At 61.7% G+C, this 23,317-nt stretch overlaps 2 protein-coding genes across 3 annotated transcripts in view; one reads left to right on the plus strand and one right to left on the minus strand.

Moving 5' to 3' along the window:
• Nucleotides 1-23,317, minus strand: part of MACROD1 (mono-ADP ribosylhydrolase 1) — a 146,194-nt gene that overhangs the window by 72,093 nt on the left and 50,784 nt on the right. The gene's annotated exons all lie outside the window — the stretch shown is intronic.
• The window catches only part of FLRT1 (fibronectin leucine rich transmembrane protein 1), a 79,761-nt gene that overhangs the window by 40,791 nt on the left and 15,653 nt on the right, over nt 1-23,317 (plus strand). Inside the window, exon 2 of the mRNA XM_070488058.1 lies at nt 22,127-23,027. The gene's annotated coding sequence lies outside the window, so the exon portion shown is untranslated. The remainder of the gene's footprint in view (nt 1-22,126; nt 23,028-23,317) is intronic.

Here is a 23,317-nt window from a genome sequence, read left to right on the forward strand (position 1 = left end):
GGGATGGGTGGAGGGGGTGCGGCTGGGGACAGGAAGAACTGGCCAGTGGATATGCTGTGTGTGTGGGGGGTGCAGCCTGAGGGGAAATGGAGTAGGTGTTAGGAGGGAGAAAATGGAGTAGGTGTCCATCAGGAGGTGTAGCCAGGCCAGGAGGAGCGCCTGGGCCCAAGGAAGGGGCACTAGGGAGCCAGTGAAAGTTCTTGAGTGAGGGAGTAACAAGACTAAAGCTTGTCTTCAGTCATAAATGAGGGAAGCAAGGTGCTATCGAGAGAAGTGCTAAAGTGACACGGGTTCCAGCCTCAGCTCTGCTATATATTCACTTGAGGCCTCGAACACGTTCCTTCCCTTCTCTGAGCCTGGGATGTCTTTTCTTTATAAGCTGAGTTAAAATTCAATTTTTTTTATTGAGCTGTAATTCACATACAATAAAATTCACCCTTTGCAAGTGTAGAATTCAGTGTTTTTTTCACATATTCACAAGGTTGTGCAACCATCGTTTCTGTCTAATTCCAGAACATTCTCATTACCCCCAAAAGAAGCCTCAGGCTTGTCATCTGTAAAATGGGGACAAAAATAAGCGCCTGAGTCAAAGGGAGGAGGTGAGGGGTGAACAGGAGACACCCTGCATAGTTAACCAGGAGAGGGTTGTGTGCGTGATGCAGAAATGGGCCCCTCCCTGTGGGACTTCCCTCCTCCTCGTGCCACTGCCCAAGCCCGGACACCCGAGGACCAGGAGTGGGCGTACAGGAAGCAGGAGAGGGCGGGGGACCTCCGAGTGGGCCCCTCCGGGGTTGCTTTAGAGCCAGACGTGGGACAGGAGACCTCGGAGTAGGGAAGTGAAGGGGTGTCGTGCGGTCATCGGCGGGCGGGCCCAGCACAGCCTGCAGGGGAGGCGTTGAGGGGCCCCCGACTCTCCTGAAGTCCCCACACTGCCAGAACTAGGTGACTCTGTCGGGGTCTATTTAATGAGAGGACCCTCTGCCATCTTCCCCCGCCAAGCCCTGTGCTTCGTAATCCTTTTAAATGAGTGACCAGGAACCGGTTTCTCCGAGTCGCCCAGCTTGTCAGGCACACTCAAGGACATCACGGCACTGGGGTCCGGAGCCTGGACCGTTCAGGGTGTGGACTGTGTCTGGTGTTCATTCAGACCCCATCACTGCTTCTCCACTTGAACCCGGCAGGTGAGGGGGTGGCTGAAGCCTGCTCCTAAGCGGGGCTGGCTGCTTGGCATCCCCAACCTCAGGGTCCCGAGCCGGGCCGGGCCAGCCTGTGCTTCTCCCGTCTGCTTCCTCCTCGAGCAGCTAAGGATCCAGGGAGAGGCACAGGGTCCATTCTCCCAACTCACAGATGGGCAGACTGAGGCCACAGTCCCAAGGGCTGCTGGCTGGGGCTGGGGGCTCAGCAGTGGGGAGCCCTCCTGGGCGCCGCTTTCTACCTGGTGGGTTCTAATGGGCGTGTGGTTCCCATAGCTGTGTCAACACAGGGGCCATTCGCACAGCCCGCGCCTGCCTCTGAGGCCACAGAGGACAGGGTGCGGGGCCAGGAGCAGTTAGCTGATGGCTGGGGGGACGCCAGGAGGGGATGGAGCCCTGAGCAGCCAGGCCACGCTCAGGGCCTGCTGGGAGTTCCCCCTGGAGGTGGGGTGAAGGGCTTGGGGGCAGTTGGGGGCTGGGCTAAGGGACTGAAGGCCAGGCTGGGGCCAGGAGCTGGTCCTGGGGGCTGGAACAAGGCCTCGGAGTCAGAGCTCAAGGCCGAAGTGGGGTTCAGATGCAGGGTGGGGCTCGGGGTCTGGGGGCTGAAGAGGCCACCTCTAGGTTCAGACCCCAGGTGGGAGGGTGGGGCCTGGAACCCCAGACCTCTGTTCTTCTCCACCCTGCAGGCTCTGAGCACCCCATGGAGGGCAGGCAGAGGGCTATCACCCAAGGTTGGGGTGCCACCGAGAGGAATGTGGGGGGATGCCTGGACCTCGGCCTTTGAGAAGGCGCCAGGACTTGGAGCTGGGCCATGTGGCGCCCGCTCCCCGGCAGCGCCGCCTGCCTCCCCCGCCCATGTGTCCTGCCTGCCTTCTCTCTCCCTACGTCTTCTCTCCCGTGGGCTGAAGCCACCATCTTCCCTGGCATTTTCTCATCTTCTCCCATTAACGACCCCCTGGGTGGGTTGGCGTCCATATCCCCATTTTACAGGTGAGAAACCGAGGATCAGAGAGGTGAAGCGATTCCACCGCAAAAACAAGTAAATAAAGAGCAGCATTTGACCCCAGGCCGACCCGCTTTGGAATCCCGGGGTTGGCCACCCGCCACGCTCCCTCCTCCCCGTCCTCTCCGATTAGGTTGTATTTCTGTAAGCTGCCGCAAATCCCTCAGGACGGGATGGGAATAAATAAATAAGTACATAAGTAAATAATGAGAGGCCGCAGCGAGATGCCGACACCAGGTCTGGGGGCGGGAGCCGGGGCGTGGGGCGTGGACGGGATTATTTCTGGGCCCTTCTGATTGTGTGTGTGTGGTGGGTGCTCTTGAGGTACAGCAACTGGGGGCCCCCCTGAGGTCAAGGGTGAGTGAGGATGGCATGAAGCACCTGCTGGGGGCTGGGGAGGGCGCTGGGTGGGGATGAGTGTGAGCCCCGGGTGCAGGGGGGCGTGTGGCGGGCATTGGAAGCAGCGTGCATGCGTGCGCTCCTCACTCGAGGCTCACTTCTAGCCCCTGCCACTCCCGTTATAACGTAAATATGTTGACGCTCTGATCCCTCTTCCTCGTGAGCACGCTGGAGGATTAGCCCAGCACTCGCAGGGGACAGAGCTGGCTCCCCAAGCAAGAGGACGCAGGGGGCTCGCCCGGTGGCGCAGTGGTTAAGTGCATACGTTCTGCTTCGGCGGCCCGGGGTTCTCTGGTTCGGATCCCGGGTGCAGACGTGGCACTGCTTGGCAAGCCATGCTGTGGGACGTGTCCCACATATAAAGTAGAGGAAGATGGGCACGGATGTGAGCTCAAGGCCAGTCTTCCCCAGCAAAAAAAAGAGGAGGATTGGCAGCAGATGTTAGCTCAGGGCTAACCTTCCTAAAAAAAAAAAAGAGGACGCAGGGCCCTCCAGCCCGGACCGGACTGAGGGTGGAGCAGAGGGTGGGGATGGCTGGGGCACTTGGGGGAGGCTGCGGCTAGGCTCCCAGATCCCAGTGGAGATTCCTGGGGGGACTAAAGGATAAAAGAGACCCCTAAGGGGGCCCTGTACCCCCTCAACACCTTGGCCCAGATCTGAGTTCGAGGGCACTGGGCAGCCCGGCTAAATCCAGCGTTGGCTGGGAGCTGGCAACTGGCCACTCCTCAGTGCAGCAGCCCCACACACAACTGGAGGAGAAATGGGCCAGGGTCCGCGAACATTTACTGGTCCCTCAGGAGGCCCGGCTGGCAATGAGGCCAAGTCTGGCATCTGGAACTTGTCACTCCCCACCCTGCATGCACGTGTTTGTGCATACGTGAGTGCGTGTGCGTGGGAGGGTGTGTGCACGCACAGATATGCGTGTGTCAGTGTGCATGGGCACCTGTGCATGGGCACGTGCCTTCTGCAGTCCTGGATTGCTGCAGCCTCCCTGTCCTGTCACCTCCTCCCCAGCCTGGGGCAGAGCAGCGATCGGGACTCAGCCTCCGAAGGTGATGTGGCTATTTCTGGGCCTGGATTCCTACCAGTGGTGGCACGAGTGTGTGTGTGTGTGCGCACGTGTGCAGGCATGCGAGAGTGCTGGAAGGGTCCTCTGTTCCCCAGCAGCACTGGCCCCCTGGCATCTCCCGCCCTGTCCCCGCCCCCCTCTCTCCATAACCTCCCCCTCACCACCCAGGACAGGAGCTGGGAGGCGCAGAGAAGTTGCAGGCAGCAATGGGAGGAACGTGAGTCCTGGGGTCCGAGGAGTTGGATGTGGGTCATCCCTGCTCACCCTCTAGAGAGGCCATGGGCAGTTTCTCACCTCTCCGAGCCTCACTTGCCTGTCTGTGAAATGGGTGGACGGTGCCCACTGGGGAAAGCTCCCAGGAGGATCGCAGCACACGGCAGTGGGCGGAGAACGGCGATGGGTACTCAGGTTGGGGATCGGCCAGGAGGCAGCAGCAGGGTTGTGCACGGGGGCTCAGCCTTGGCCCCCCACCCCAGGCCCTGGGGACCCCAGCATTGTTCCTTACACAACCAGACGGGACAAACCCAAAGCTTCACCCCCAGGTCCAAAGAGGTCATGCCCTGGCCCGGGTGGGGAGCAAGACCATCGGATTATCAGAAAGTCAGAGACCCTCCCCCGCTCTGCGAACCCCTGCTCCCTCCCCTTGGGCTGCCCTTGGACACTGAGGGGGAACTCGTGACATCATTATGTCAGCTGGTCCCATTTTACAGATGAACAAACTGAGGCTCCGAGAGGTTCGGTTGCTTGCACAAGATCCGCAGTGTGTCTGGGATGTGAGCCCACGCACTGAGGCCCCAGGGAGGATGAGGGTGCTCAGTGGACGGAGGACAGCAGGGCGGGACACTGTGAGTGGACAGGAGGGGTGCCCAGTGAGGGGGCGGTGGGCCCGGCAGGGCCCCTCTGGAGGGCCGTGCTGTCCCTGGGCACCGTGGGGACACAATTCCCGCCCCAAGCCGATTCCGTCCTGTTCGATTTCGAGCTGAAGCGCCAGCAAGGCCGAGCGCCTGCAGCTCCCACCCCAGATCTCATGGGCGCTATGATTTCTCTGCCTTCCGGGGAGTGGCGGGCAGGGAGGCTGGCACGGGGGCCGGGTCCAACCCGGGGCTGGCGGGCGGGAGCCAGCAAGGACGAGGCCATTTGTCTGGGGTAGCCGCTTGGCTGGCTGGGATCTTCCACCCAAATTAAATTTTAACCCAGCTCATAAATCTTCCAAGTCCGTCCCCTGCCACCCGCCGGGTCCACCACAAGCCGCAGCGCGGGCTGGAGCAGGACAGCCTTGTCCGATGCTCCGAGTGGCTTCAGGGCAGGGGGCCTGCCTGCGTTGGGGAGAAGGGACAGTTATGCACAGACAGGCCCGGGGGTTCCGCTGGCCGACGGCCACTGGGGCTGACCACGGACCCGGCCTGGCTGTCCCAGGTGGAAGCTCTGTGTCATCAGCTGGGGGCCCGGAAGGCCTGGGCTGGGGTCCCAGTGGGGCCGTGGGTGGGCTCCACAGTCAGAAAGGCCCAGGTTCAAACTGCAGCTCTGCCTCTGCCCAGACCGGCCAGCTCAGGTGGGTTTCCTGACTTTGCGGGGCCTCAGTTTGCTCAGTTGTGCAATGGGGGGAGAATAGCGTCCCCTGCAGGGATGCAGGGAGGAAGAAGCGAGGTGATGTAGGTGACCCCCTGGGGCAACGACAGTGGGCTCCTCTCCTGGCCACCACCAACCGGGCCCCAGAGAGGGGGGTGGGCCCCTTCCTGTCCCCACAGCCCCTGCCCCCAGCAGAGGGTAAGGGGTCTTGTGTCCGCGGCGGGAGAGCAGGCCCAGGGGACATTTCCCTGGTTTGTTATTTATTTGCCCTCTTATGGAGGTCTGAGGTACACAGGTGAGGTGCACAGCGTGGGAACTTGACACACACGTCCTGTGCACTGGGACCATCCCAGCTCAGAGGATCGAACATTCTGTGCGGCCCCAGACTCCCTCCCCCACTTTCTACTCTCAAGTCCCAACCCGCCCCTCTCCCCGCCGCTGCTCCCCCTGGCACCCGGCCCGCTGCCCTCAGGATGAAGTCCAGACCCCTTCCCCACGTGGCCCGCAAGCGGGCTGGCCTGCCCCCGGCCCCAGCGCCCACCCACGTGGACGTCTCAGCCCCTCCATGAAGCCAGCCTTCTTCCTGCCTGCTGTCCCCGCACACACCCACTCAGGCTTCACACCGTGCACGTCCAATCCACGTTTAGGCCAGAGAGAGGGGAAGGAGGGTCCTCAGGCCCACAGTACAGCTGTGCGTCGCCTAACGACGGGGACACGTTCTGTGATGTGTGTTGTTGGGCGATTTGTCGTTGCGCGAACATTGCACTCGCACCAACCTAGACAGTGCAGCTACCACACACCCGGGCTCTACGGCACTGGTCTGACGGGACCACCGTCGGATATGCGGTCGGCACTAATGGCCACGTCGTTATGTGGCACGTGGCTGTACAGGTGGCAGCACTGAGAGGGTTTGTGACACCCCAGATCCCCTGGCAGTCGCTGGAGGAGCAGTTGGGACTCGCCCCTCGCCTTCCAGGTGCCCTGTGACCTTCTGCAGCCCGTGCGAGGGAGGGCGTGGGAGGGCGCCTGCCAGCCCCTTGCTGACACGGCAGGAGCTGATGCCACCCTCTCGGCTCCATGGCAAAGGGGTCACCCAGACCCCTTCCCTGGACCCCCCACCCCCGTCTCCTGGCTGATGCCCTCTTGAACATGTTGGGTCCTACGCAGGGTGCCTGGGTTTCCCAGGTCCCCTCCCTGCCTTTCACGACCCCCTGCCCTGGGCCCGCCCCACTCTGCTGGCCTTTACCCACACGGCGGCCACCCCCCGGCGGCTGGCACACTGATCTACAGCCCCCCAAATGCATGTCTGTCCTCCGCGACTGTGCACAATTAACATCCCCACCAGTAAACGACGCGGGCCCGTATTTCACCTGCACCCAAATGTGGACGACGGAGGCATTAAAATAAATGATGGCGCAGTTAAGGGAGGCCGGGCTTTGCGGGTCTGGCAGAAGCGCACCTATGCCACCCGAAGCCCACGCGGGCCGCCCTCCCGCTCCCCGGGGCCCCAGCCCCATCTCAGTGCCCAGGGAAGAAGACCCCTTCGACACAGGGGGGACAAGCCTGCTGCTGTCCCCTCCGAGAGCGGGGCCAGATGGGGGATGTTGCTTCTGCTGACCAGGGAGGGACTATGGGGCAGGGGAGGACAGGGGGGTTACCCTTTCTGGGGGCTCGCCACCCACACCTCCATCCTCCCCTTGCACGCCCTGCCTCACCCGCCCGGGCTGAGTGTTGGCCACAACCCGAGTCTTTGTTCTGTTCCGGGCTCCTGCTCAGGGCGACAGGGAGGGCCTAGGCCGAGGGAGGGGCCCCTGGCGGGGTGGGGGGGGGTCTGACTCCCAGCTAGCGAGCCGTGTTCCCTGGGAGCTAGAACCGGCAGGGTCAGGCTGGGCACAGCCCCCACTGTCACCCCTTGATGGAGCTCTGGGCTGGGAGGCAGACACAGGTCCCAGGCTGCCAGGCACTGATGCTGATGCCCTGGATGGCATCCCACGGAACAGGCACAGCCGATGCCAGGGTCCTGCCAGTCTCACTCCCCGCAGCCTGGAGGTGGATGCTGGAGGCCGGACGCCTGGCCCAGTGTGGCCTTCTCTGCGCTACAGTGGTCACCTGACCACTTTCCCTGGGGTTCAGAAGACAAGGGAGGGCGGATGAGCACTCAGCTCCTTGTTTCTGGATCGCGGGACAGGCCCACAGGGGAGTCCAGGCCTCCTCCTCTCAGGAGGGCCCTCCCAGGTCACCCAGACAGTGTGGCTGGACAGGAGGTGCCCCCTTAGCACCGCCCCCATCACTGTCTGCCTCTCCCTCGCCTCTGGCTCTTCCCAGAGGCACTAGGACCCTGTGTCTCCTGCCCCCACCCCCAGACCCCAGGGACTCTGTTACTCAGAAAGTGCTCAGCAAAAATAAAGTTGAGCTACCTGGGGACTCCTCCAGGTGAGTCATAAAAGCCGCTGCCTTCCCAGGAAGGACCAGGCCAGCGCCCAGGGGCTGCCACCAGGGGATGGAGGGCCCATGTGTCAAGGGGCTCAGCAGCCAGGCAGGGCCGGGGAGGGGAGCGGGGCCTTGGGGGCAGACAGGCCAGGCCCAACCCCAGCTCTGCCCCTTCGAGGCCACGAGACCTTGAACGTGGCTGCTCTGGGGGCCTCGGATGCCTGAGCCGTGGACAGAGGCACATGTGTGCTCCTTTAGGGCTGCCGCCAGGGAAGGTGGGCCTTAGCGGGTGCGCAGACCCCGCCAGCCTTCCCCTGCTTGCCGGGACGACAGAAGGTGGACTCTGCTCTCACCTGCACATGGCAGCTGGCCCGCAGTCACCTGCAGGGGGGCCATGTGACACCTGAGTCCCCGGACCCTCCTAGGCAGAGCCCAGCTGAGGGGCTCCTCATGAGGACTCTGCATCTCCCCCCAACCCTGGAGGGCTCAGCACTGCCTCCTGCCTTCATCTTGGCCCCCAGCACCCCCATGCCAGTCCGCTGGCCTCCTCATCCAGTCCACAGGGTCCCTCTCACAGGGCCCAGCACCATGTCACATGCATTGGGATAGGATGCCAATGAGGGGCTGCACGCTGCTTTCCCGGCAGCCCCCAACAGCACCACCTCTTGTCCCTGTGGCTCCAGGGTGCACAGTCCTTCACAGTTTGTCTCTCCTGGCCTTGAGCAGATCCCTCCTCCTCTCTGGGTTTTAATTCTTCCGTCAGCACAGACTCAGAGCCAGGCTGCCCTTCTCACAGCTGTGTGACGCAGGGCAAGTCACTTAACTTCTCTGGGTCTCAGTGGCCTCGTCTATGAAGTGGGGACAATATGCTTCCTCGAAGAGTCGTTAAAAGTCTGAAGCGAGCCAATGCAGACAGACTTGACGGCATATAGAAGGCTCCCCGGAAGCGGCTCTCCTGTTATTACCTGGGGGACAGGGGGGTCGGAGTGTACGGAAAGGGCTCTTCACAAAGTCACAGGCGGGGTCAGGGAAACCAGCAAGGGAAGCAGAGGCTCCCTGGGCTGGTGACAGTGGGGAGCTGTCACCACGCAGGCCGAGGGGGAGGGGAGGCAGTGGTGACCCAACCGAGAGAGAGCAGCCGAAGCCGAGAGGGTCGCCCAACGAGAGAGAGCGCGGCTGGGGAATCCACATCCCGCCCGCCCCGCGCTCCTCCCTCCCTCTGAGCTGCTGCTGGGCTCCCCACCGCCAGCCCAGCTGGAAGCCACTGGTGACCTGCAGCCTCCTGGACCCAGAGCTGGCTGGAGGGTGACCTGAAGCGACAGTGTGCACAGCCTATTATAACCCAGTGGGCCCTGGGACGAGACGCAGGGGATGGTGGTGATGGGGGTGGCATTTCACGGTGGTGAAGAGCACCCGTGGGCTCTGGGTCAGAAAGAGCAGGGGCCCGGCCTTGACTCTGCCATTGACCAGCTGTGAGACCAGGTGGAGTGACCAACTGTCCCAGGATTTGTGCTAAAACTGGGAACGTCCTGGGCAAACCAAGAGCTGTGGGTGACTCTGGGCCTGTGCAAGGTACCTAACGTCTCCGAGCCTCAGTTTCCTCAGCTGTCACACGAGAAGGGGCCCTCGATCTGATGGAGTGGGGCTGGAGCTCAACACTGTTGTGTGGCCGGCGGGCCCTGCCTCCCCGAGGTCTCTCCATCCCGCTCTTGACAACCGCGGGGCCGCTGCGGACTGTAGATGGTTGAGCACTCTGGGAGGATGTTCTTAGCATGAGTGGCCCGGCCCCACTGCTGGGCCAGAGTGAGACGATGTCCTGAGAGAGCCTGGCCAGGGCCTGGAACACGGCGGGGGCTCGCGAGGGAGGCCGCGGTACAGCTGAACCTGGGGAAGCGGTGGGTCCTGCTGGGGGCAGGGCTGACGGGAGGGGCAGGGCCCCTCAGCCAGGTCTCTGCACCCACTCAGGTGGCCCTGCCACCAGGAGAGAACCAGGAGGAGGATGATGCTGGAGTTGAGACCCAGCTCTGGCCTGTGTGACCTCAGGCCGGGCACTCGATCTCTCTGGGCCTCCGTCTGCCCCTCTGGAAAGTGAGAGGGTTGAATCAGGTGGCGACTTAATTCTTTCCGTGTTTATGACGATACTCTCTGTCCAGGGAACAAAATGAAAGGGAAAGACGATGCTTGCGATTGGGACCCAAAAGTCCTACCATCCTGAGCCCAGAACCTTCTAGAATGGGGCCGGGGGAGGTGAGGACACACACACATGCACCCGGCGCTGGGGACTCATGCCTGCATGGCCTCCCCAACCCCGGGTCTCACGCCGCGAATGGCCGAGTCCAGAGGGTGCGAGAGGCTGAGAGAATCAAACCCGACTAGGAGGGCGGACGGGATGGGCGTGCGCCTCCCGGGAAATGGATCCGAGGGTGTGTTTCCCGTCCAGGAGCCTAATAGTCAGCTGTTATTTATCGCCGCCTTTCCCAGTGGGTAGAAAAGCCGCAAATGAGTAAATCCAGGCAGCAGGGCACAATTATTGAGCCCAGTGCTTTATTTCCCATCTCGTCTCCAGCCCCGGCCGCATCGGGTCGATAATAATTTATGACTCAGCCCCCCGAGCGGAGGGCGGGGCAGCCCCAAACCAGGTTTGCTCAGAGTCCTCTTCCCCGTAAAGCTCTGCACTCACAGGTGGCTGGGACGGCCAGTGGGGACTGGGGAGGGAGGTCAGCAGTCCAGCGCATGGGGAGGAGGGAGGCGGTGGAGGCCATGGGCATCACTGGAGGCCACGAGGGGGCGGGTGGCTGGAGTCCTGTGCAGCTCCGGGCCTTGATCTGACCACCAGCCAGGCCCGCATCCTGTGGCAGAGGCATCACAGGACTAAAATGGGGTGCGGGGGGGCCCAGGGGAGGAGACCTGAGACAGGGGTCAGTGCCTGAGCTCTCAGGGAAAACCAAGGGGAGGAGAGGGCAGGGCAGGGGCGAGCCCAGCGATGGTCTTGGCCGGAGCCTGGTCCACGGGGGACTCCAGACAGAAATCGCAACAGAGTGGCGTCTCACGGAGGCAGGGCCCAGCCACTGACCGCTGGGCCGTCAGTGGCCTCCCGGACCCTGCAGGGAGGAGGGGGAGAGGGCGTGAGGGGTGGGGCCGCTGGAGCTGCTGGCAGCCAACCCTTACGGGGCTGGTAAAGGGGTTCAGGGCACCCCACGGCCTCCGCTACGCAGTCTTCAGCCGGCAGAGCATTCGCCAGCGCCGCCCCTGCACGGAAGGCTGCGATGTGGGTTTCCTAAGTGACGTAGCCGATTTCATCATCATTCGTGTTCTGTCAGGTTTCCTGCAGTTACAATTCCATCCTTCCCTCTGGGGACATGAGGATGTTAAACTGGGAGGTTGGGGCCGGCGGGGTCGGGGAGGCAGTGGCACCAAGCTAAGCTCACATCCCAGGGCCGGGCTGGGGGAGAGGGGCTGCGGGAGGCAGAGGGGTCCCCCAGGCATCCGGCTGCAGGGCAGGGAGGCTGAGGGGAGGGGCTATACTGAGTGCACCTGTCTCGTGGTTACAGCAATAGCAGCTGACGTCCGGACTTGTGCAGGGCGCCAGGCTGGTCCTCAGGGACCTCCTGTGATCCTCACCACAGGCCTCCGAGGGCGCTTCCCTCACTACCCCATCGCGTAGATACGCACCGAGGCTCAGAGACAGAACGCACTGGGTCTAAGTAACACAGCAGTTGAAGCTGCACAAGGGGGCTCGACTCCAACCTCTGACTCCGGGCTGTTAACAGCCGATTCTTCCTGTAACAGCCCTCCTAACCCTGCGGCCACGGCCCAGCGCCCCAAGGAGGCAGCTGAGGCCCCAAGAGGTCAAGGGCTCATCCAAGGTCACGCAGCGCTGAAGCCCTTTCTGGCCCCCTTCCCTGTGCCCATGGCCCTCCCAGGCCGAGCCCACTCTGGGCGCCGCCAAGCTGCTCCCGCCTCTCCAGCCCTCCCTCTGCGGCCACTGGGACCCCAGCCCCATTAGGGGAGGCCCAGCCTGCATTTTTGGACAGGAGCTGGGCCGAAACCTAATTTGCGCACAATGGAGAAGGGAGAGGGAGGGTGGCTGCCCACGCTTCATTAAGGGGGCTCCGTCCTGAGGACCTCGAAAGACCACCCTCCCGAGCCAGGGCCTGTAGCAGGCCCCAGGTGTTCAGAAGGCCAGGCTGGGTCCTTCCATGCCCCCCGACCCCCGGAAAGCAGGGCCACCCACTCCTTGGCCTGCGTTAGGGCAGCGTGGTGGCCCTGGGGTGGCAGATGTTGCTGCACGGGGCCGACCCCCTCACTGGCCATCGTCAGGGGCACGTGACCATCCCGGGTGGCTGGTGGCACGGCACGTTCTCAAGGCCGCCCAGTGAAGCTCTGCAAAGAGCCTCAAGCAGGGCGCCAACTCCCACCCGCCAATGCCTCCCCTTTTTCTTGTCTTTTCTTTCTCCCTGGCTCTTAAAAAAAATTAAACACGGATGGTTTCATCTCGGGAGAATTAGTATTCCAGGCAGCGCCGGGGGATGTGATGGGAATGTCAAGGCGGAGCCACGGAGCTGGAAGGGAAGGGAAAGGGTGTGGGCGGAGGGCTCCGACCCACAGTGGGGCATGGGGGGCAGGCTGCTTCCAGCCCCTCCTCAATGCCATCACCCTGGGGAAGCCGGGGCCGGTGTGGCCGGAGCGGCTGGCAGCAGGCCCAGGACTGGAGGAGGAGGAAGTGAGGGCGGCTCAGGGCAGAGGCTGCATCTGGCCAGGGCGTGTGGCCCCAACCCGGCTCATCTACCCCATCCATTTCCTGTCTCATTTGCTGAATGTGTGGGCCTACTGTGTGCCAGGCACTGAGCTTGGGGCTGCGAGGCAAAGGGCAGGGACATACCTGTCCTCACCACTGCACGTTGCTGGCACCTGGCCACTGCCCTGCACACAGCAGGCACTTAACCAAAGACTGTTAAATGGATACCTGGACATGTATGGCGTCTCCGCATCCCCCAAAGTGTGCTCTGAAGGATGCTGGAATCCTGGGAGGTTAACAGGCACTCGATGGACAAACAGTTGAATTGGTATCTTTGCTGCAGGACTTCTCAGAGCCTTTACCATGCTAATACGGCCAGCTGTGAACCCAGGGAGGGAGCTCCGGCCTGCAGCCTCCTGCCTGTTTAGCACAGCCCTCCCGACCCCGGCCACACAGGGAATGCTGCTGGGCGCGGAGCACCGGCACAGGGCCGGACAGGAACGGGTTTGTGTTCAGGTTCGTGGTGGACCCACTGTGTGACCATGGGCAGGCTCCTGTGTATCTCTGTGTTATCAAGTTGAAACTGAAATGGTAATAACCCCACAGGGGTTCGGCGAGATGATCAGGCTTAACACGGAGTGGCTCTGTTGTTGTTTTGTGATATTATTATTGTTATCCATATCGAGCACTTAGCCCTGTGGGCCTGGGCTGCCATCAGAACTCAATCAAATTAGCCACGGCTGCTGTCACTGCTGCTGTCACGGTCCTCGCCCTTGGGAGCTCACAGGGGCAGGGAGGGGGCGCCGAGGAGGAGGACAGAGGCTAAGTGGGGGTTAACACAGGAAGTGACAGCATGACCACAAGGGCAGGCCCCAGGGGAGGGAACCTGGGTCATCTGGGCCCCCGCCTGATGACTTCATCCTTGTCCAACCTCTCTGTCAAGTGGCCGTCCAGCCTGGGCAGCCGGGCCAACTTTGTGCATCGACACCCGTTACATATTTCTTCCTGAACTGAATCCCTCCCAGCACATCCCGCCTGGTCCTTCTAGAACAGGTCGGTCTTCCTTCTCCGGGCCAGCAGGCCAGAAAAGCGAGGGCAGGAGACCACTGTCTTCCCCAAGCAGCCCCACCCCGTCAGTCAGGGCTCCGGCCACTTCTGGCCCCCCGGCCCCTGCCCTGCCGTGTGGCTGTGTGTCTCGCGGAGCCCAGACTGAGCAGGGCTCCTGTTTGGTCTGACGGTGGCGGCAGATGCAGGGAGGGGGCAGGGCAGAGATGACCTCCTTCAGTGTGCAGTCCGTCCCTCCTATGATGCAGCCCATTCAGCACCCAGGAGCTGGGCCTTCCGTGTCTGATGCTGTCGGCCGCCTTGTCTGCAGACACAGAGAAGGCCAGGCTCATAGACAGCAGGGTGCCAGGGGACCCCAAGAGGCCATTCTAAAGCAGACGGGGATCAGGGAAGGCTTCCTGGAGGAGGGGACAGTGGTCAGCCAGGTCTAAATGGCCGGCTCCCGGAGTAAGGACCCTTTGAGTCATCCAGTCGGCCCCTCTCTGACCGCAGGGAGACAGGCAGCGCCGTGTGGTCACTGACGTCACAGGGCAGACTCCAGAAGCTGAACCCGCAGGTGCAGCAGGAAAGATCATTTATCTCCAGGACGAGTGGCTCTCGGAGGCCATCGCAGAGGCCAGAGGCCTGGCAGTGCTGACCTTCCAGCACCAAGATTCAGAATGTCCCCACCCCCACCACGGCCTTGGCTGTCCCTGGGGCCCACAGCTTCCCCGAGGTCACACCCAGGCTGGGGGCCGGGAACCCCTTTAGCCCAATGCTGGCTGTCTGGGCCTGCATCCCGGGAGGGCAGTACCCGTATTCTGGTGGCTGCAGGTGAGGGAAGCCCCAGGGCCTGTGAGCTCCAGGAGCCAAGGGACCAGAGGCCTCGCCAAGAGCCTCATTATTAACAAAAATGCGCGGGAATCCTTTCTCCTCCTCCTTCTGTCCTCAAGGCACGCTCCCAAATGGAAAGTAAAACACACAATGAGCGCCACGAGGAAAGCCAGGCTTCTGGAGGCTGGGGAGGGGGCATCCGTCCACCCCCTCCCCAGCCTCCAGCGAGGGGTGGGCTGCCTTTCTTTATTTAAAATCGTCTCTCTCCTTTTCCCCTTCCTCCCAATTCAGCGGGTCTCTCAGGCTGCGCTTTTGAAGTGTTACAACCCTTTTCTCCTCTTTCAATTAACAACAAGAAAAGGAAGCTAATAGCTTCCTGAGCCACTCGCTGTAAATATTCACCAAGGCCGGCCGCGTGGCCGAGTGGGCGCACAGCGTTGCTCCAGAGCGCAAGGGCTGGAGAGCGTGTTTACGGGAAGGAGGGAGAGGGTGGGAGATTTCCAACACGGAGGCGAAAATCCCTTGGCACGGGCTTCTGCTGGTGCAGGGAAACCAGAGAGCCGGGGGCGCCAGGCGAGAGGGCGGCTGTCCCTGGGGGCCGGAGGGCGGCACAGCTGGCGGGAGGGAAGAAGAGGCAGCTTGCATGGCTGCACTGGGTAACTTGGAGGTCGCAGTGCGTGGCCTGGAGTCCCCAGCTCGAGGCTGTGAGTGTGGTCAGTGGCGGAGGTGTAAGGAGTGGTGTTTTGGATATGGCAGCCAGAGGGGGGGTGCTGATGGTCCCCAGGGCACACATAGGACCCCTGACGCCTGCCTGTGCCCCTTCGGCGTGGGGCTCTTGCAAGACTCTGAAGCTGGGAGAGGGCTGAGGGCAGAGGGCGGTGGAGGAAGGGAGCTGACACCCAGTGAGCAGAGCCTGACTTCCCAAAGCCCCTAGGCCTTCTCCCTGGGGGGCTTGCAGCCGTGACCCCTCAGGGTCCCCGAGCCTCCCAGACACACTTGCAAAGATCCACTCACGAGCTATAGGGTATACACCATGTCGGGCCCATTACGTCACCAGGGCAGCCAGGGGCCCCTTGGGAGAGCAAGTGAGGCCAGCAGCCAGGAGGGATCAGGTCTTCGGCCTGCTGGTCCCACCACCCGCCTCGGCTCGGGGTCGGGAAGGCATAGCCACTGTTCTGCCTGCAAACGCAGGCCAGTTTCCTGAGAAAGGTCTGGCCTTTGCTGTTAGCACGGGACTTGTCACCCCTGGGTTCCCCCTGGACCCTCGTGTGCAGGAGCCGAATGGCAACAAGCCCTGCTGGGGAGGGCCTGGCCAGCAGCCACCACCTTCCTGGGAGCCGCCAGGCAGGGGCAGAGAGCCGCAAGCAGACTCAGCCTGGTGCTCCTGTCCCCTGTCCAGGGTTGGCAGGCTCTGGCCCTGGTGCCCCTTCCTGTGGCAGAGGGGCAGGCCCGTGGAGGGTCCTGTGCCTCCACCCCTTCTCATCCCTCAGCAGCAGGGCCACTGGCGGCTGCCTCGAGGGCCTTCCCTGCAGAGGCTGAGAGCAGCGGATAGGACCCAGCCAGGTGCCAGCTGCCCTTGCTGGCCCTGTCCCCTCGCCCGTCTTACTACTCACTGGGCACGGGACTCTCGCCACCCCTGCCTTGCGTGGAGGTGATTTCAAAGGCACAAGAGATGAGGTGGGCCCCGTGGCCAAGTGGCCAAGTTTGTGCGTTTTGCTTCGGCGTCCCAGGGTTTGCCAGTTTGGATCCTGGGCACAGACCTACCCACGGCCCATTAGGCCATGCTGTGGCAGCATCCCACATAGAAGAACTGGAATGACGTACACCTAGGATATACAACTATGTACTGGGGCTTTGGGGAGGGGGGAAAAAAAAGAGGAAGATTGGCAACAGATGTTAGCTCAGAGCCAATCTTCCTCACCAAAAAAAAAAAAAAGAAAGAAAGAAAAGGCACAGGGGTGCTCCAGGTGCAGGACGCCTCTTTGGCTCCTGCCCGCTGTTCTGTCTCGCTGCTGCCCAGGGATGACAGTGCCCACTCTGGGGCCTCTCTAGGTCGTCCGCTGCTCAGCCGCATTGTAGGAGCTGCAACCCCAACCGGTAGAGCCAGGTCTCCAAACCCCCAGATGGTGCAGGGGAGGGGCTCCTGGGCCCAGCGGGGCAGGCTGGCAGCAGGTGCCAACAGTCCAGGCCGACTTGGCCCCTGGCTGCCCTGCCGGTCCAGCCCTCGGAGATGGGAGTGAATTCCCAGGCCACCTCTGGCCACGGCTGCCCTTGCCCCCAGGTCCCGGCTCCAGCCCACACATGGAGGGAGGGCCATCCCAGGGGTAGCAGTCCCACATTGTTTTCTGGAGACGCTCTGACCTGGCAGAGCACCCCGGGAGCTACTGGCTTCCCTGCTCTGGACCCCCTGGCCCCCCGTGGCCCGTCTGAGCATTGGAGCTCGCAGGAGTCCCGGCCTACTGCCGGGCAGCACAGGCTCCTGCAGCCGTCCATGAACTGGCTCCCACACATGCTCTCGCGCCATCCCCCGAAGTCTGGGTTTTGTCAGGAAACGGTTTAATTAGCAGAACGCAGGCCTGGAGGGTTCGCAACGTGGATGCCGTGGATGCCGGCTCTCAGCTCCGCCTCTTCTCACCGGCAATGCGGTGCCAACCCCAGGGGCAGAGCCGGGAGAAGGTGGCAGGGAGGGCCCTCAGCGCAGAGGGAGGAGCTGGAGCCGCCACCCCCCCAAGGCCTACCCGCTGCCCCTGCTCCTGCTCAGGCCAGCTCAGAGCCCACAGCAGGCCAGCCTCGTGCTGCTGCTCTGTAGCACCTCCAGCAGCAGGAGAAGGGGGAGGGGACCCCCAGAGCCCCCAGGCCTGTCTCAGGGAGGCTTCCAAGTCAGCCCCTTCCCCTCGACGCCACTGCTCCCCACCCCCAGCTCTGGGGGCACCGTCCCAGCCTCTCACTGGTCCCTCCCACGAACCCGACCCCCTCCAGGTGTCCACATGCCAGCCAGAGCGACCTCCCTAATTGCAGGTCTGGTCATGCCCCTCGCTGCCTGGGTACCCTCGCCGGCTCCCACTGCCCTCGGTATGAAGACCAGGCCCCTCAGCCGAGCATTCTAAACTTCCTCCAAGGCCGGAATCCCATCTCTCACTTCAGCTCAGATCACTGCCCTCACTAACTCAGAGCTTTGGGACCCCAGCCTTCTCATTGCCCTAAGCCCTTCTACCTCTGAGCCTTTGCGCATGCTGTTCCCTCAGCCTGAAAAGCCCTTCCTGCCCCACCCCCTACCGTACTGAACTTGGTTACAGGAGCCGTCCACTCCCAAAAGGAAAAGCTCACCTTGCCCTGTGGCCATGACCTCCAGCTGTAGCCCCCTGGACAGAGGGAATGTGGCTGTGACAGCCCCCAGGGCCCCACTGGCACGAGAGAGGAGTGACCCCAGTGCAGGAGGCGAGAAGGAACAGGCCCTGCGCTTGGCCGTCCTGGTGGAGGAAGTCAGCGGCCACAGAACAAACTGCTGGTTTGAGTCACAAAGAGCCTTTCATCTACAGAGGTCGGATCCAGAGGCTGACCTCAGCCTAGAAGTCTAAAATGAAAGGAAACCCCGGGTCTCCTCGCTCGCGCCGGCTCCGACCTGCTTACCATGATCTAAACTCTGCCCTCTTTGCCACGGGGCAGCTCTGCCCAGGGAGGGGGCGGGCATGGCGTTCATTTAAAATGCCACTCACCGAAGTCACCAGCCACAGAGCCCACCTGGGTTTCCAGCAGCACAGACAGGCATCTGATTAATGACACACACATAAAAACCCATCCCTAAGAGCCAGAGGTTGAGACGAAGCAGGAGGCTAATTGCTAATATAGGAATTAATATCAGCAAGTTCCCATCTTCAAGGCAGCTGGGAACCGTAAAGACGAAGAGCGTGTCCACTGTGGTGAAAACGCTGAGATGGGGCGGTGGCTCCAGGAGATGGACAGGTGGTCAGGGGGACACCTGGCCACACCTGCCCCACTCTAGCTCACCGCTGAGCTCACAGGTGACCATCATGACACGGGAGCCTGGAGGACCCCAGAACCACAGCATAGCATCACCCTCCCCAGCAAGCCCCCTGTGATCCATCAGGCCCCCACCCTGCCAGTCTGGGGATGGCGAGGGTTTTGCTCCCATAATGCCCTGTTTCTCACACTGTGGTCCTCTGTAAACCAGTGGCCTCTCTGCTGGACCACAAGATCCTGGAGGATCTTTGGATCCCAGTGTCTTGCACGGTGCCTGGAGCGTGACTGGACTCAGTGCATGTTTGCCAAATGGATGGATGGAATGGAGATGGATGGAGAGATGGATGGAGGAAGGAAGGGAGGCAGGATGCATGGATGTATGTAGAGAGAGATGGCTGGATGATGGATGGAGAGATGGACAGAAGGAAAGATAGACAGGTAGATGGATAGGTGGAGAGATGGAGGGAGGGAGGGATGGATGGATGGATAGAAAGATCAATGGATAGATGAATGATGGATGGATAAAGAGATGCACAGAAAGATGGACAGGTAGAGAGAGAGGTAGGGATGGATGGAAGGATGGATGGAGAGATGAATGCATAGATGGATGGATGATGGATGGACAGACGGAGGAACAGATGGATGGAGAGACAGATGGATGATGGATGGACAGACAGAGGAATGGATGGATGGAGAGACAGATGGATGATGGATGGACAGACAGAGGAATGGATGGATGGAGAGACAGATGGATGATGGATGGATGGAGAGATGGATGGCTAGATGGATGACTGCATGAGAAGGCCTCAGGAGAAACTTCAGGTCCCTCAGTGCAACGGGCACCGGGCCACCTTGTGTTTGGTTGAAGGTGTGTTTTGTTGCACTGAGACTTGGCGTCATACGGGGAGAAGGGAAGTGGCCTGGAGTTCGAGGCCCTGGCTGTCGTGTAGGTCATATAACCTTGGACAAGCGCCCCCCTCCCCCACGCAGTATCGGTGCATCTGCACATGGGGACGGTCCTCTCTGCCCTGCCAGCCGTGCTGGGTTGTCCCAAGGCTCAGGAGAGATGGCAAAGCAGGAATGACCTGGATAAGGAGAAGGTGCTTCGCCCCTTTGTAAAGGGCAGGCGTGTGTGGGCAGATCCGGCCAAAAGGCAAGGAGCGGCGTAGTGATGTGGGACTGTGCACTTGGCTTTCTTTCCCCCTTTCAGATTTCTTTCATTACAGTTATGATGTTGTTATTTATAACAAAAAGTAAAATCATGTAAGCATCTCAAGTACTTACAAATGGAAGCTTTTATTACGTTGACCAAAAAAAATGGTTCTTTGGCACCGGAACGCAGAGACCAGACCTGGAGCCTGTAGGAAGAGGGGAGGGCCGAGGCGAGGTGGGGCTGAGCAGAGGCTGTCGGGTGGGGAGAGTGCCTGAGAGCCAGTTACAGAGGCCAGGGGCCAAAGATGGGCCCCTGTTACTGAACCCCTAGGACCCGAGGTTCATTTTGTCCTCGGTCGACTTGGTGGACAGTGTAGAAAGTCCACACGCAGCCGCTAACTTTGCACCGTGTGGTCCAGCTGTGCGCCTGCTGGGGCCTCCACGGCTCTGAGGGCCGGTGTTGGCCAGGAGGACGCAGTTACACGTTTACTCCAGGCCCAGGGAATGCAGGTGGCTAACAATCGTTATTTTGCACCCACACGTGGAAAGAGCTCACACCTCCCAACACTGCCAGCCAGGCGGACCTGGGAATACAAACGCACCCCCAGGTGCCCGAGAGGCACACCCACCCAAGGCAGAAAACTCCAGCCTGGTCTCCTCAGTGGGGTCTGGGGCATGGGGTGCCCTGGGGTTCCCAGGACGCTATGCAGGACCACAGGGAAGGCAGTAGGGCGGGGGGAGGGCAGCAGGGAAGGCGGACCCAGGATGTACAGAGCTGGATGGGCCAAGAGCCTCGCTCGGACCCTTGGTTTTCTAAATGAGGAAGCAGTGTGGGGAATTCACTGTGTGCATTTATTAGGCACCTACTGTGTACAAAGCACTGAGCCAGGTGGTAGGGGATCAGCCTCAGACAAGCAGATGCATCCCTTCCTTGAACCAGAGAGACAGTTCCTTTCAAGATATTATTGTCATTGCCGTCATGGTTTGTGCGACCACACACACAGGGAGGGGGCAACCTGATGCAGGAGGCGAGGGGTGATGTTGCATGGATGCTTGTAGGAGGAGGAACAGCATGGGGAAGGGAAGAGTGTGGGGAGGGGTATTAAGGGGAAGTGGTGGGAGACAAGGCCGGTGGACGGGGCAGGGCCAAGCCTTACGGGGCCTTGGAGGCTGTTGTAGGAGCAATGCCTTTATCCTGAGGGCTGTGGGAAGGGTCTGATGCCAGCGGGATCCTGGATTCATAATTTCAAAGCAGAACTCAGCCAGCTTCTCTCTGTTGTGGGGCATCAGCCGGCCATAGCTGGCTGGAGCCTCTGGGCTCCGAGGACACTGCCGCCATGGTCCCTAAACACGGGGGCCCAGCCACCCCCACCCCCACCCCGCGTGGTATAAAACAATTCCCTCGCCCCGGCCAGGGAGGCAGATGACCTTCGCTGGACTCTTTCCATCTCTCGCTTTCATAGAGAAATTACAATTTATAATTGGATGAAATCACGCGGGTGTAATAGCAATGAGAGCCCGCGCTGGAGCCCGGCGTTCACCCCTCCAGCAGGACTCTGTCCTCATCTTCCCTCCTGCCCACCCCCCACCCTGTCCCTTCCCGGGGCCGGCACCCCACCTGCCTGCTCACGCCCTGAGCGTTTTCACCAGGGCCCTGGCCATTCAGGATCGATGTCCCAACGGCCTTGCTGGTGCTTAAATCTCCTAGCTCCTGGGGAAGCTGGTCCCAAGATGGCCCCCCCTTATCCTGTCAACCCCATCAGCCTCAGCCTGCACTCCACCCGGCCAGCAGCCGCCCCTCTCCCCACATGCTCTCCCTGCCGGGCCGGGCGCCCAGTGGGCAGGTGACTCCCCAGTCTGGGTTCTGCGCTTATTAAAACGCACGCCCTAAATATCCTTGGTTTGATTCGTAATAGCCCCAGACAACAAGGCTTTCTCGAATCAGCCACCTTCAGCCCTCCAAAGAAAAGTGCCCAGATGCAGCTGCGTCCATCTGGATCCGATTTCAAACCGGAGCTAACCCTCTCAGATGTGTAATAAAGCTCTTTTCCAGCGAGGGCTCCGCAGGGGGAGCGCGGACACCAGCCGGCGGGCCTTCCACCAGCACGCTAATGAGAGGGCTCCAGGTTCTGCAGGCACCGCCGGCCCTGCGCCCAGGGCCCTGTAAAGGGGAGGGTGGCCGCAGGGGCCAGTCGGGGTGTGGAGCCCTGACCTCCTCCTAGGAAGCGGGGTAGTCACAGGAGAGAGGCCGGGGCCGCCACTTCCCCGGTCCCCTGATGGCCCTGCTTCCCACGGCAGGGAAAGGCTGTGCTCGTTCTGGAAGCCGAGCCGAGCCCGCGGTGGCCCAGTTGGCTCCTTTGAATGACATTTAGCCAGAGGAGCAGGTGCTGGGGGAGTGGAGCCAGCTCTGGGCCGGCGGGCGGCCCCTGCACGGCCAGGAGCTCTCAGAACTGCATTTTTCTCTGCCCACCCTTCCACCCCCAGGAAAAGGGAAACCGGGAGCTGCCTGGCCAGCGGTTGCTTATCTGGACTTGCAAAGCGAAGGGAGATGGCTGAGAATAAGCCCAGCCCCCTCCCAACCCAGGGGATGGTGGCGTTGGAGCAAACAGGTTCCTGAGGGCTGGGAGGAGACGGGGCTGCCGCCAGGCTGCCTGTCCCTCCCTGGGCGGCTCCTCGTTTTCCAGGGCTTAATCACTTGTATTGTCTTTTGGCAGGTAAGGAGGCAGGGAGTGGGTGAGACGAAGGACAGACAGCATCAGGGGATGAAGCAGGAATAACCCATCCCTCGCCTCCCCAGCAAGAAAACCTCTCTCCAAACAGGAGCAGCCAAGCGCGACGGAGCCCCCCCCCCCCCCCGTGCCCCCAGCATCTTCCCATCGAGGGGCATGTGGGGCCTGACAGCTCGGCGGCACCTGTCAGCTGCCCCAGCCCCGCGGAGAACATCCGAGCCCCTCGGCGGGGCAATGGGCCTCCGCCGGCCCCCCGGAGACGCAGCCTGAGTGGCAGGAATACCAATTCCTTGCAGAGTGGCTCCCTCTCAGCTTGTCACGCAAGAACGCTCGCTGCAAGGCAGTGCATTCTGCCAAGTGACTTAAAGGGATTAAAAAAAACTTGGTAAAGAAAAGGGGGTAAAAGCCACGCAGAAGCCTTTCAGAGGAGGTGGCGGCCAACAGACAAAAGGGCGAAAGTTGAAAGGGGCCACCCTCCCTGGATGGGCGCCCAACCGTAGGGCATGCCCGGGAAGCAGGGGCCCAGAACACCCTCAGGCCGCACTCGGGAGTCCCGGGGCACCCCTGCAGGCCCCCCACGCACGCCCCTTGCTCCAAGGGACGAGGCCCACAGCGCCAGTGGCCGAGGATGCGGAGGATGCTACCCCGGCCCCGCAGCCACGTCTAAACGCAGGAGCCTGGCAGTCTGAACGCAGGAGCCCAGCAGAGTGAAGCACTGAGTCTCCGTGTCCTGGGACGCCCCCAGGGCCACCCAAAGCCCCACATCTGTGGTCTGTGCCGCCGGGGCCAGAATGTGTGTGCGGCCCAGGCCCACCTCGACCAGAGGCTGACATCCAGAGCGGCGACCCAGCCAGACCCAGCAGGCTCCAGGGCTGCAGCTCAGAAGGTAAGGGGGATGCGGTTGGGCTCAGGGTGGCCCAGGAAGGCCAGGGCCTCCTTGTGCCCAGAGAGGGCGGAGCGTGGGAGATGCCTGGGGCCTGCCCTCTTCCCAGGCTGGTGGCACCGGGGCATCACAGAGCCCCCCAGCTCTGCAGCTCCACCCCACCCAGCCCACACATGCAGTTAAGAGGCAACTAGTGGCTTCTGCTTGCCAGGGGAGGGGTCATTTGCTACCTGGTGGCCCCCCGTGCTGCTGGGCTCTACCCAGGCTGGGTGGTCCCAGGGTGTAAGGCAGTG

This window comes from Equus asinus, chromosome 17 (assembly GCF_041296235.1).
Source record: "Equus asinus isolate D_3611 breed Donkey chromosome 17, EquAss-T2T_v2, whole genome shotgun sequence".
NCBI classification, from domain to species: domain Eukaryota; kingdom Metazoa; phylum Chordata; class Mammalia; order Perissodactyla; family Equidae; genus Equus; species Equus asinus.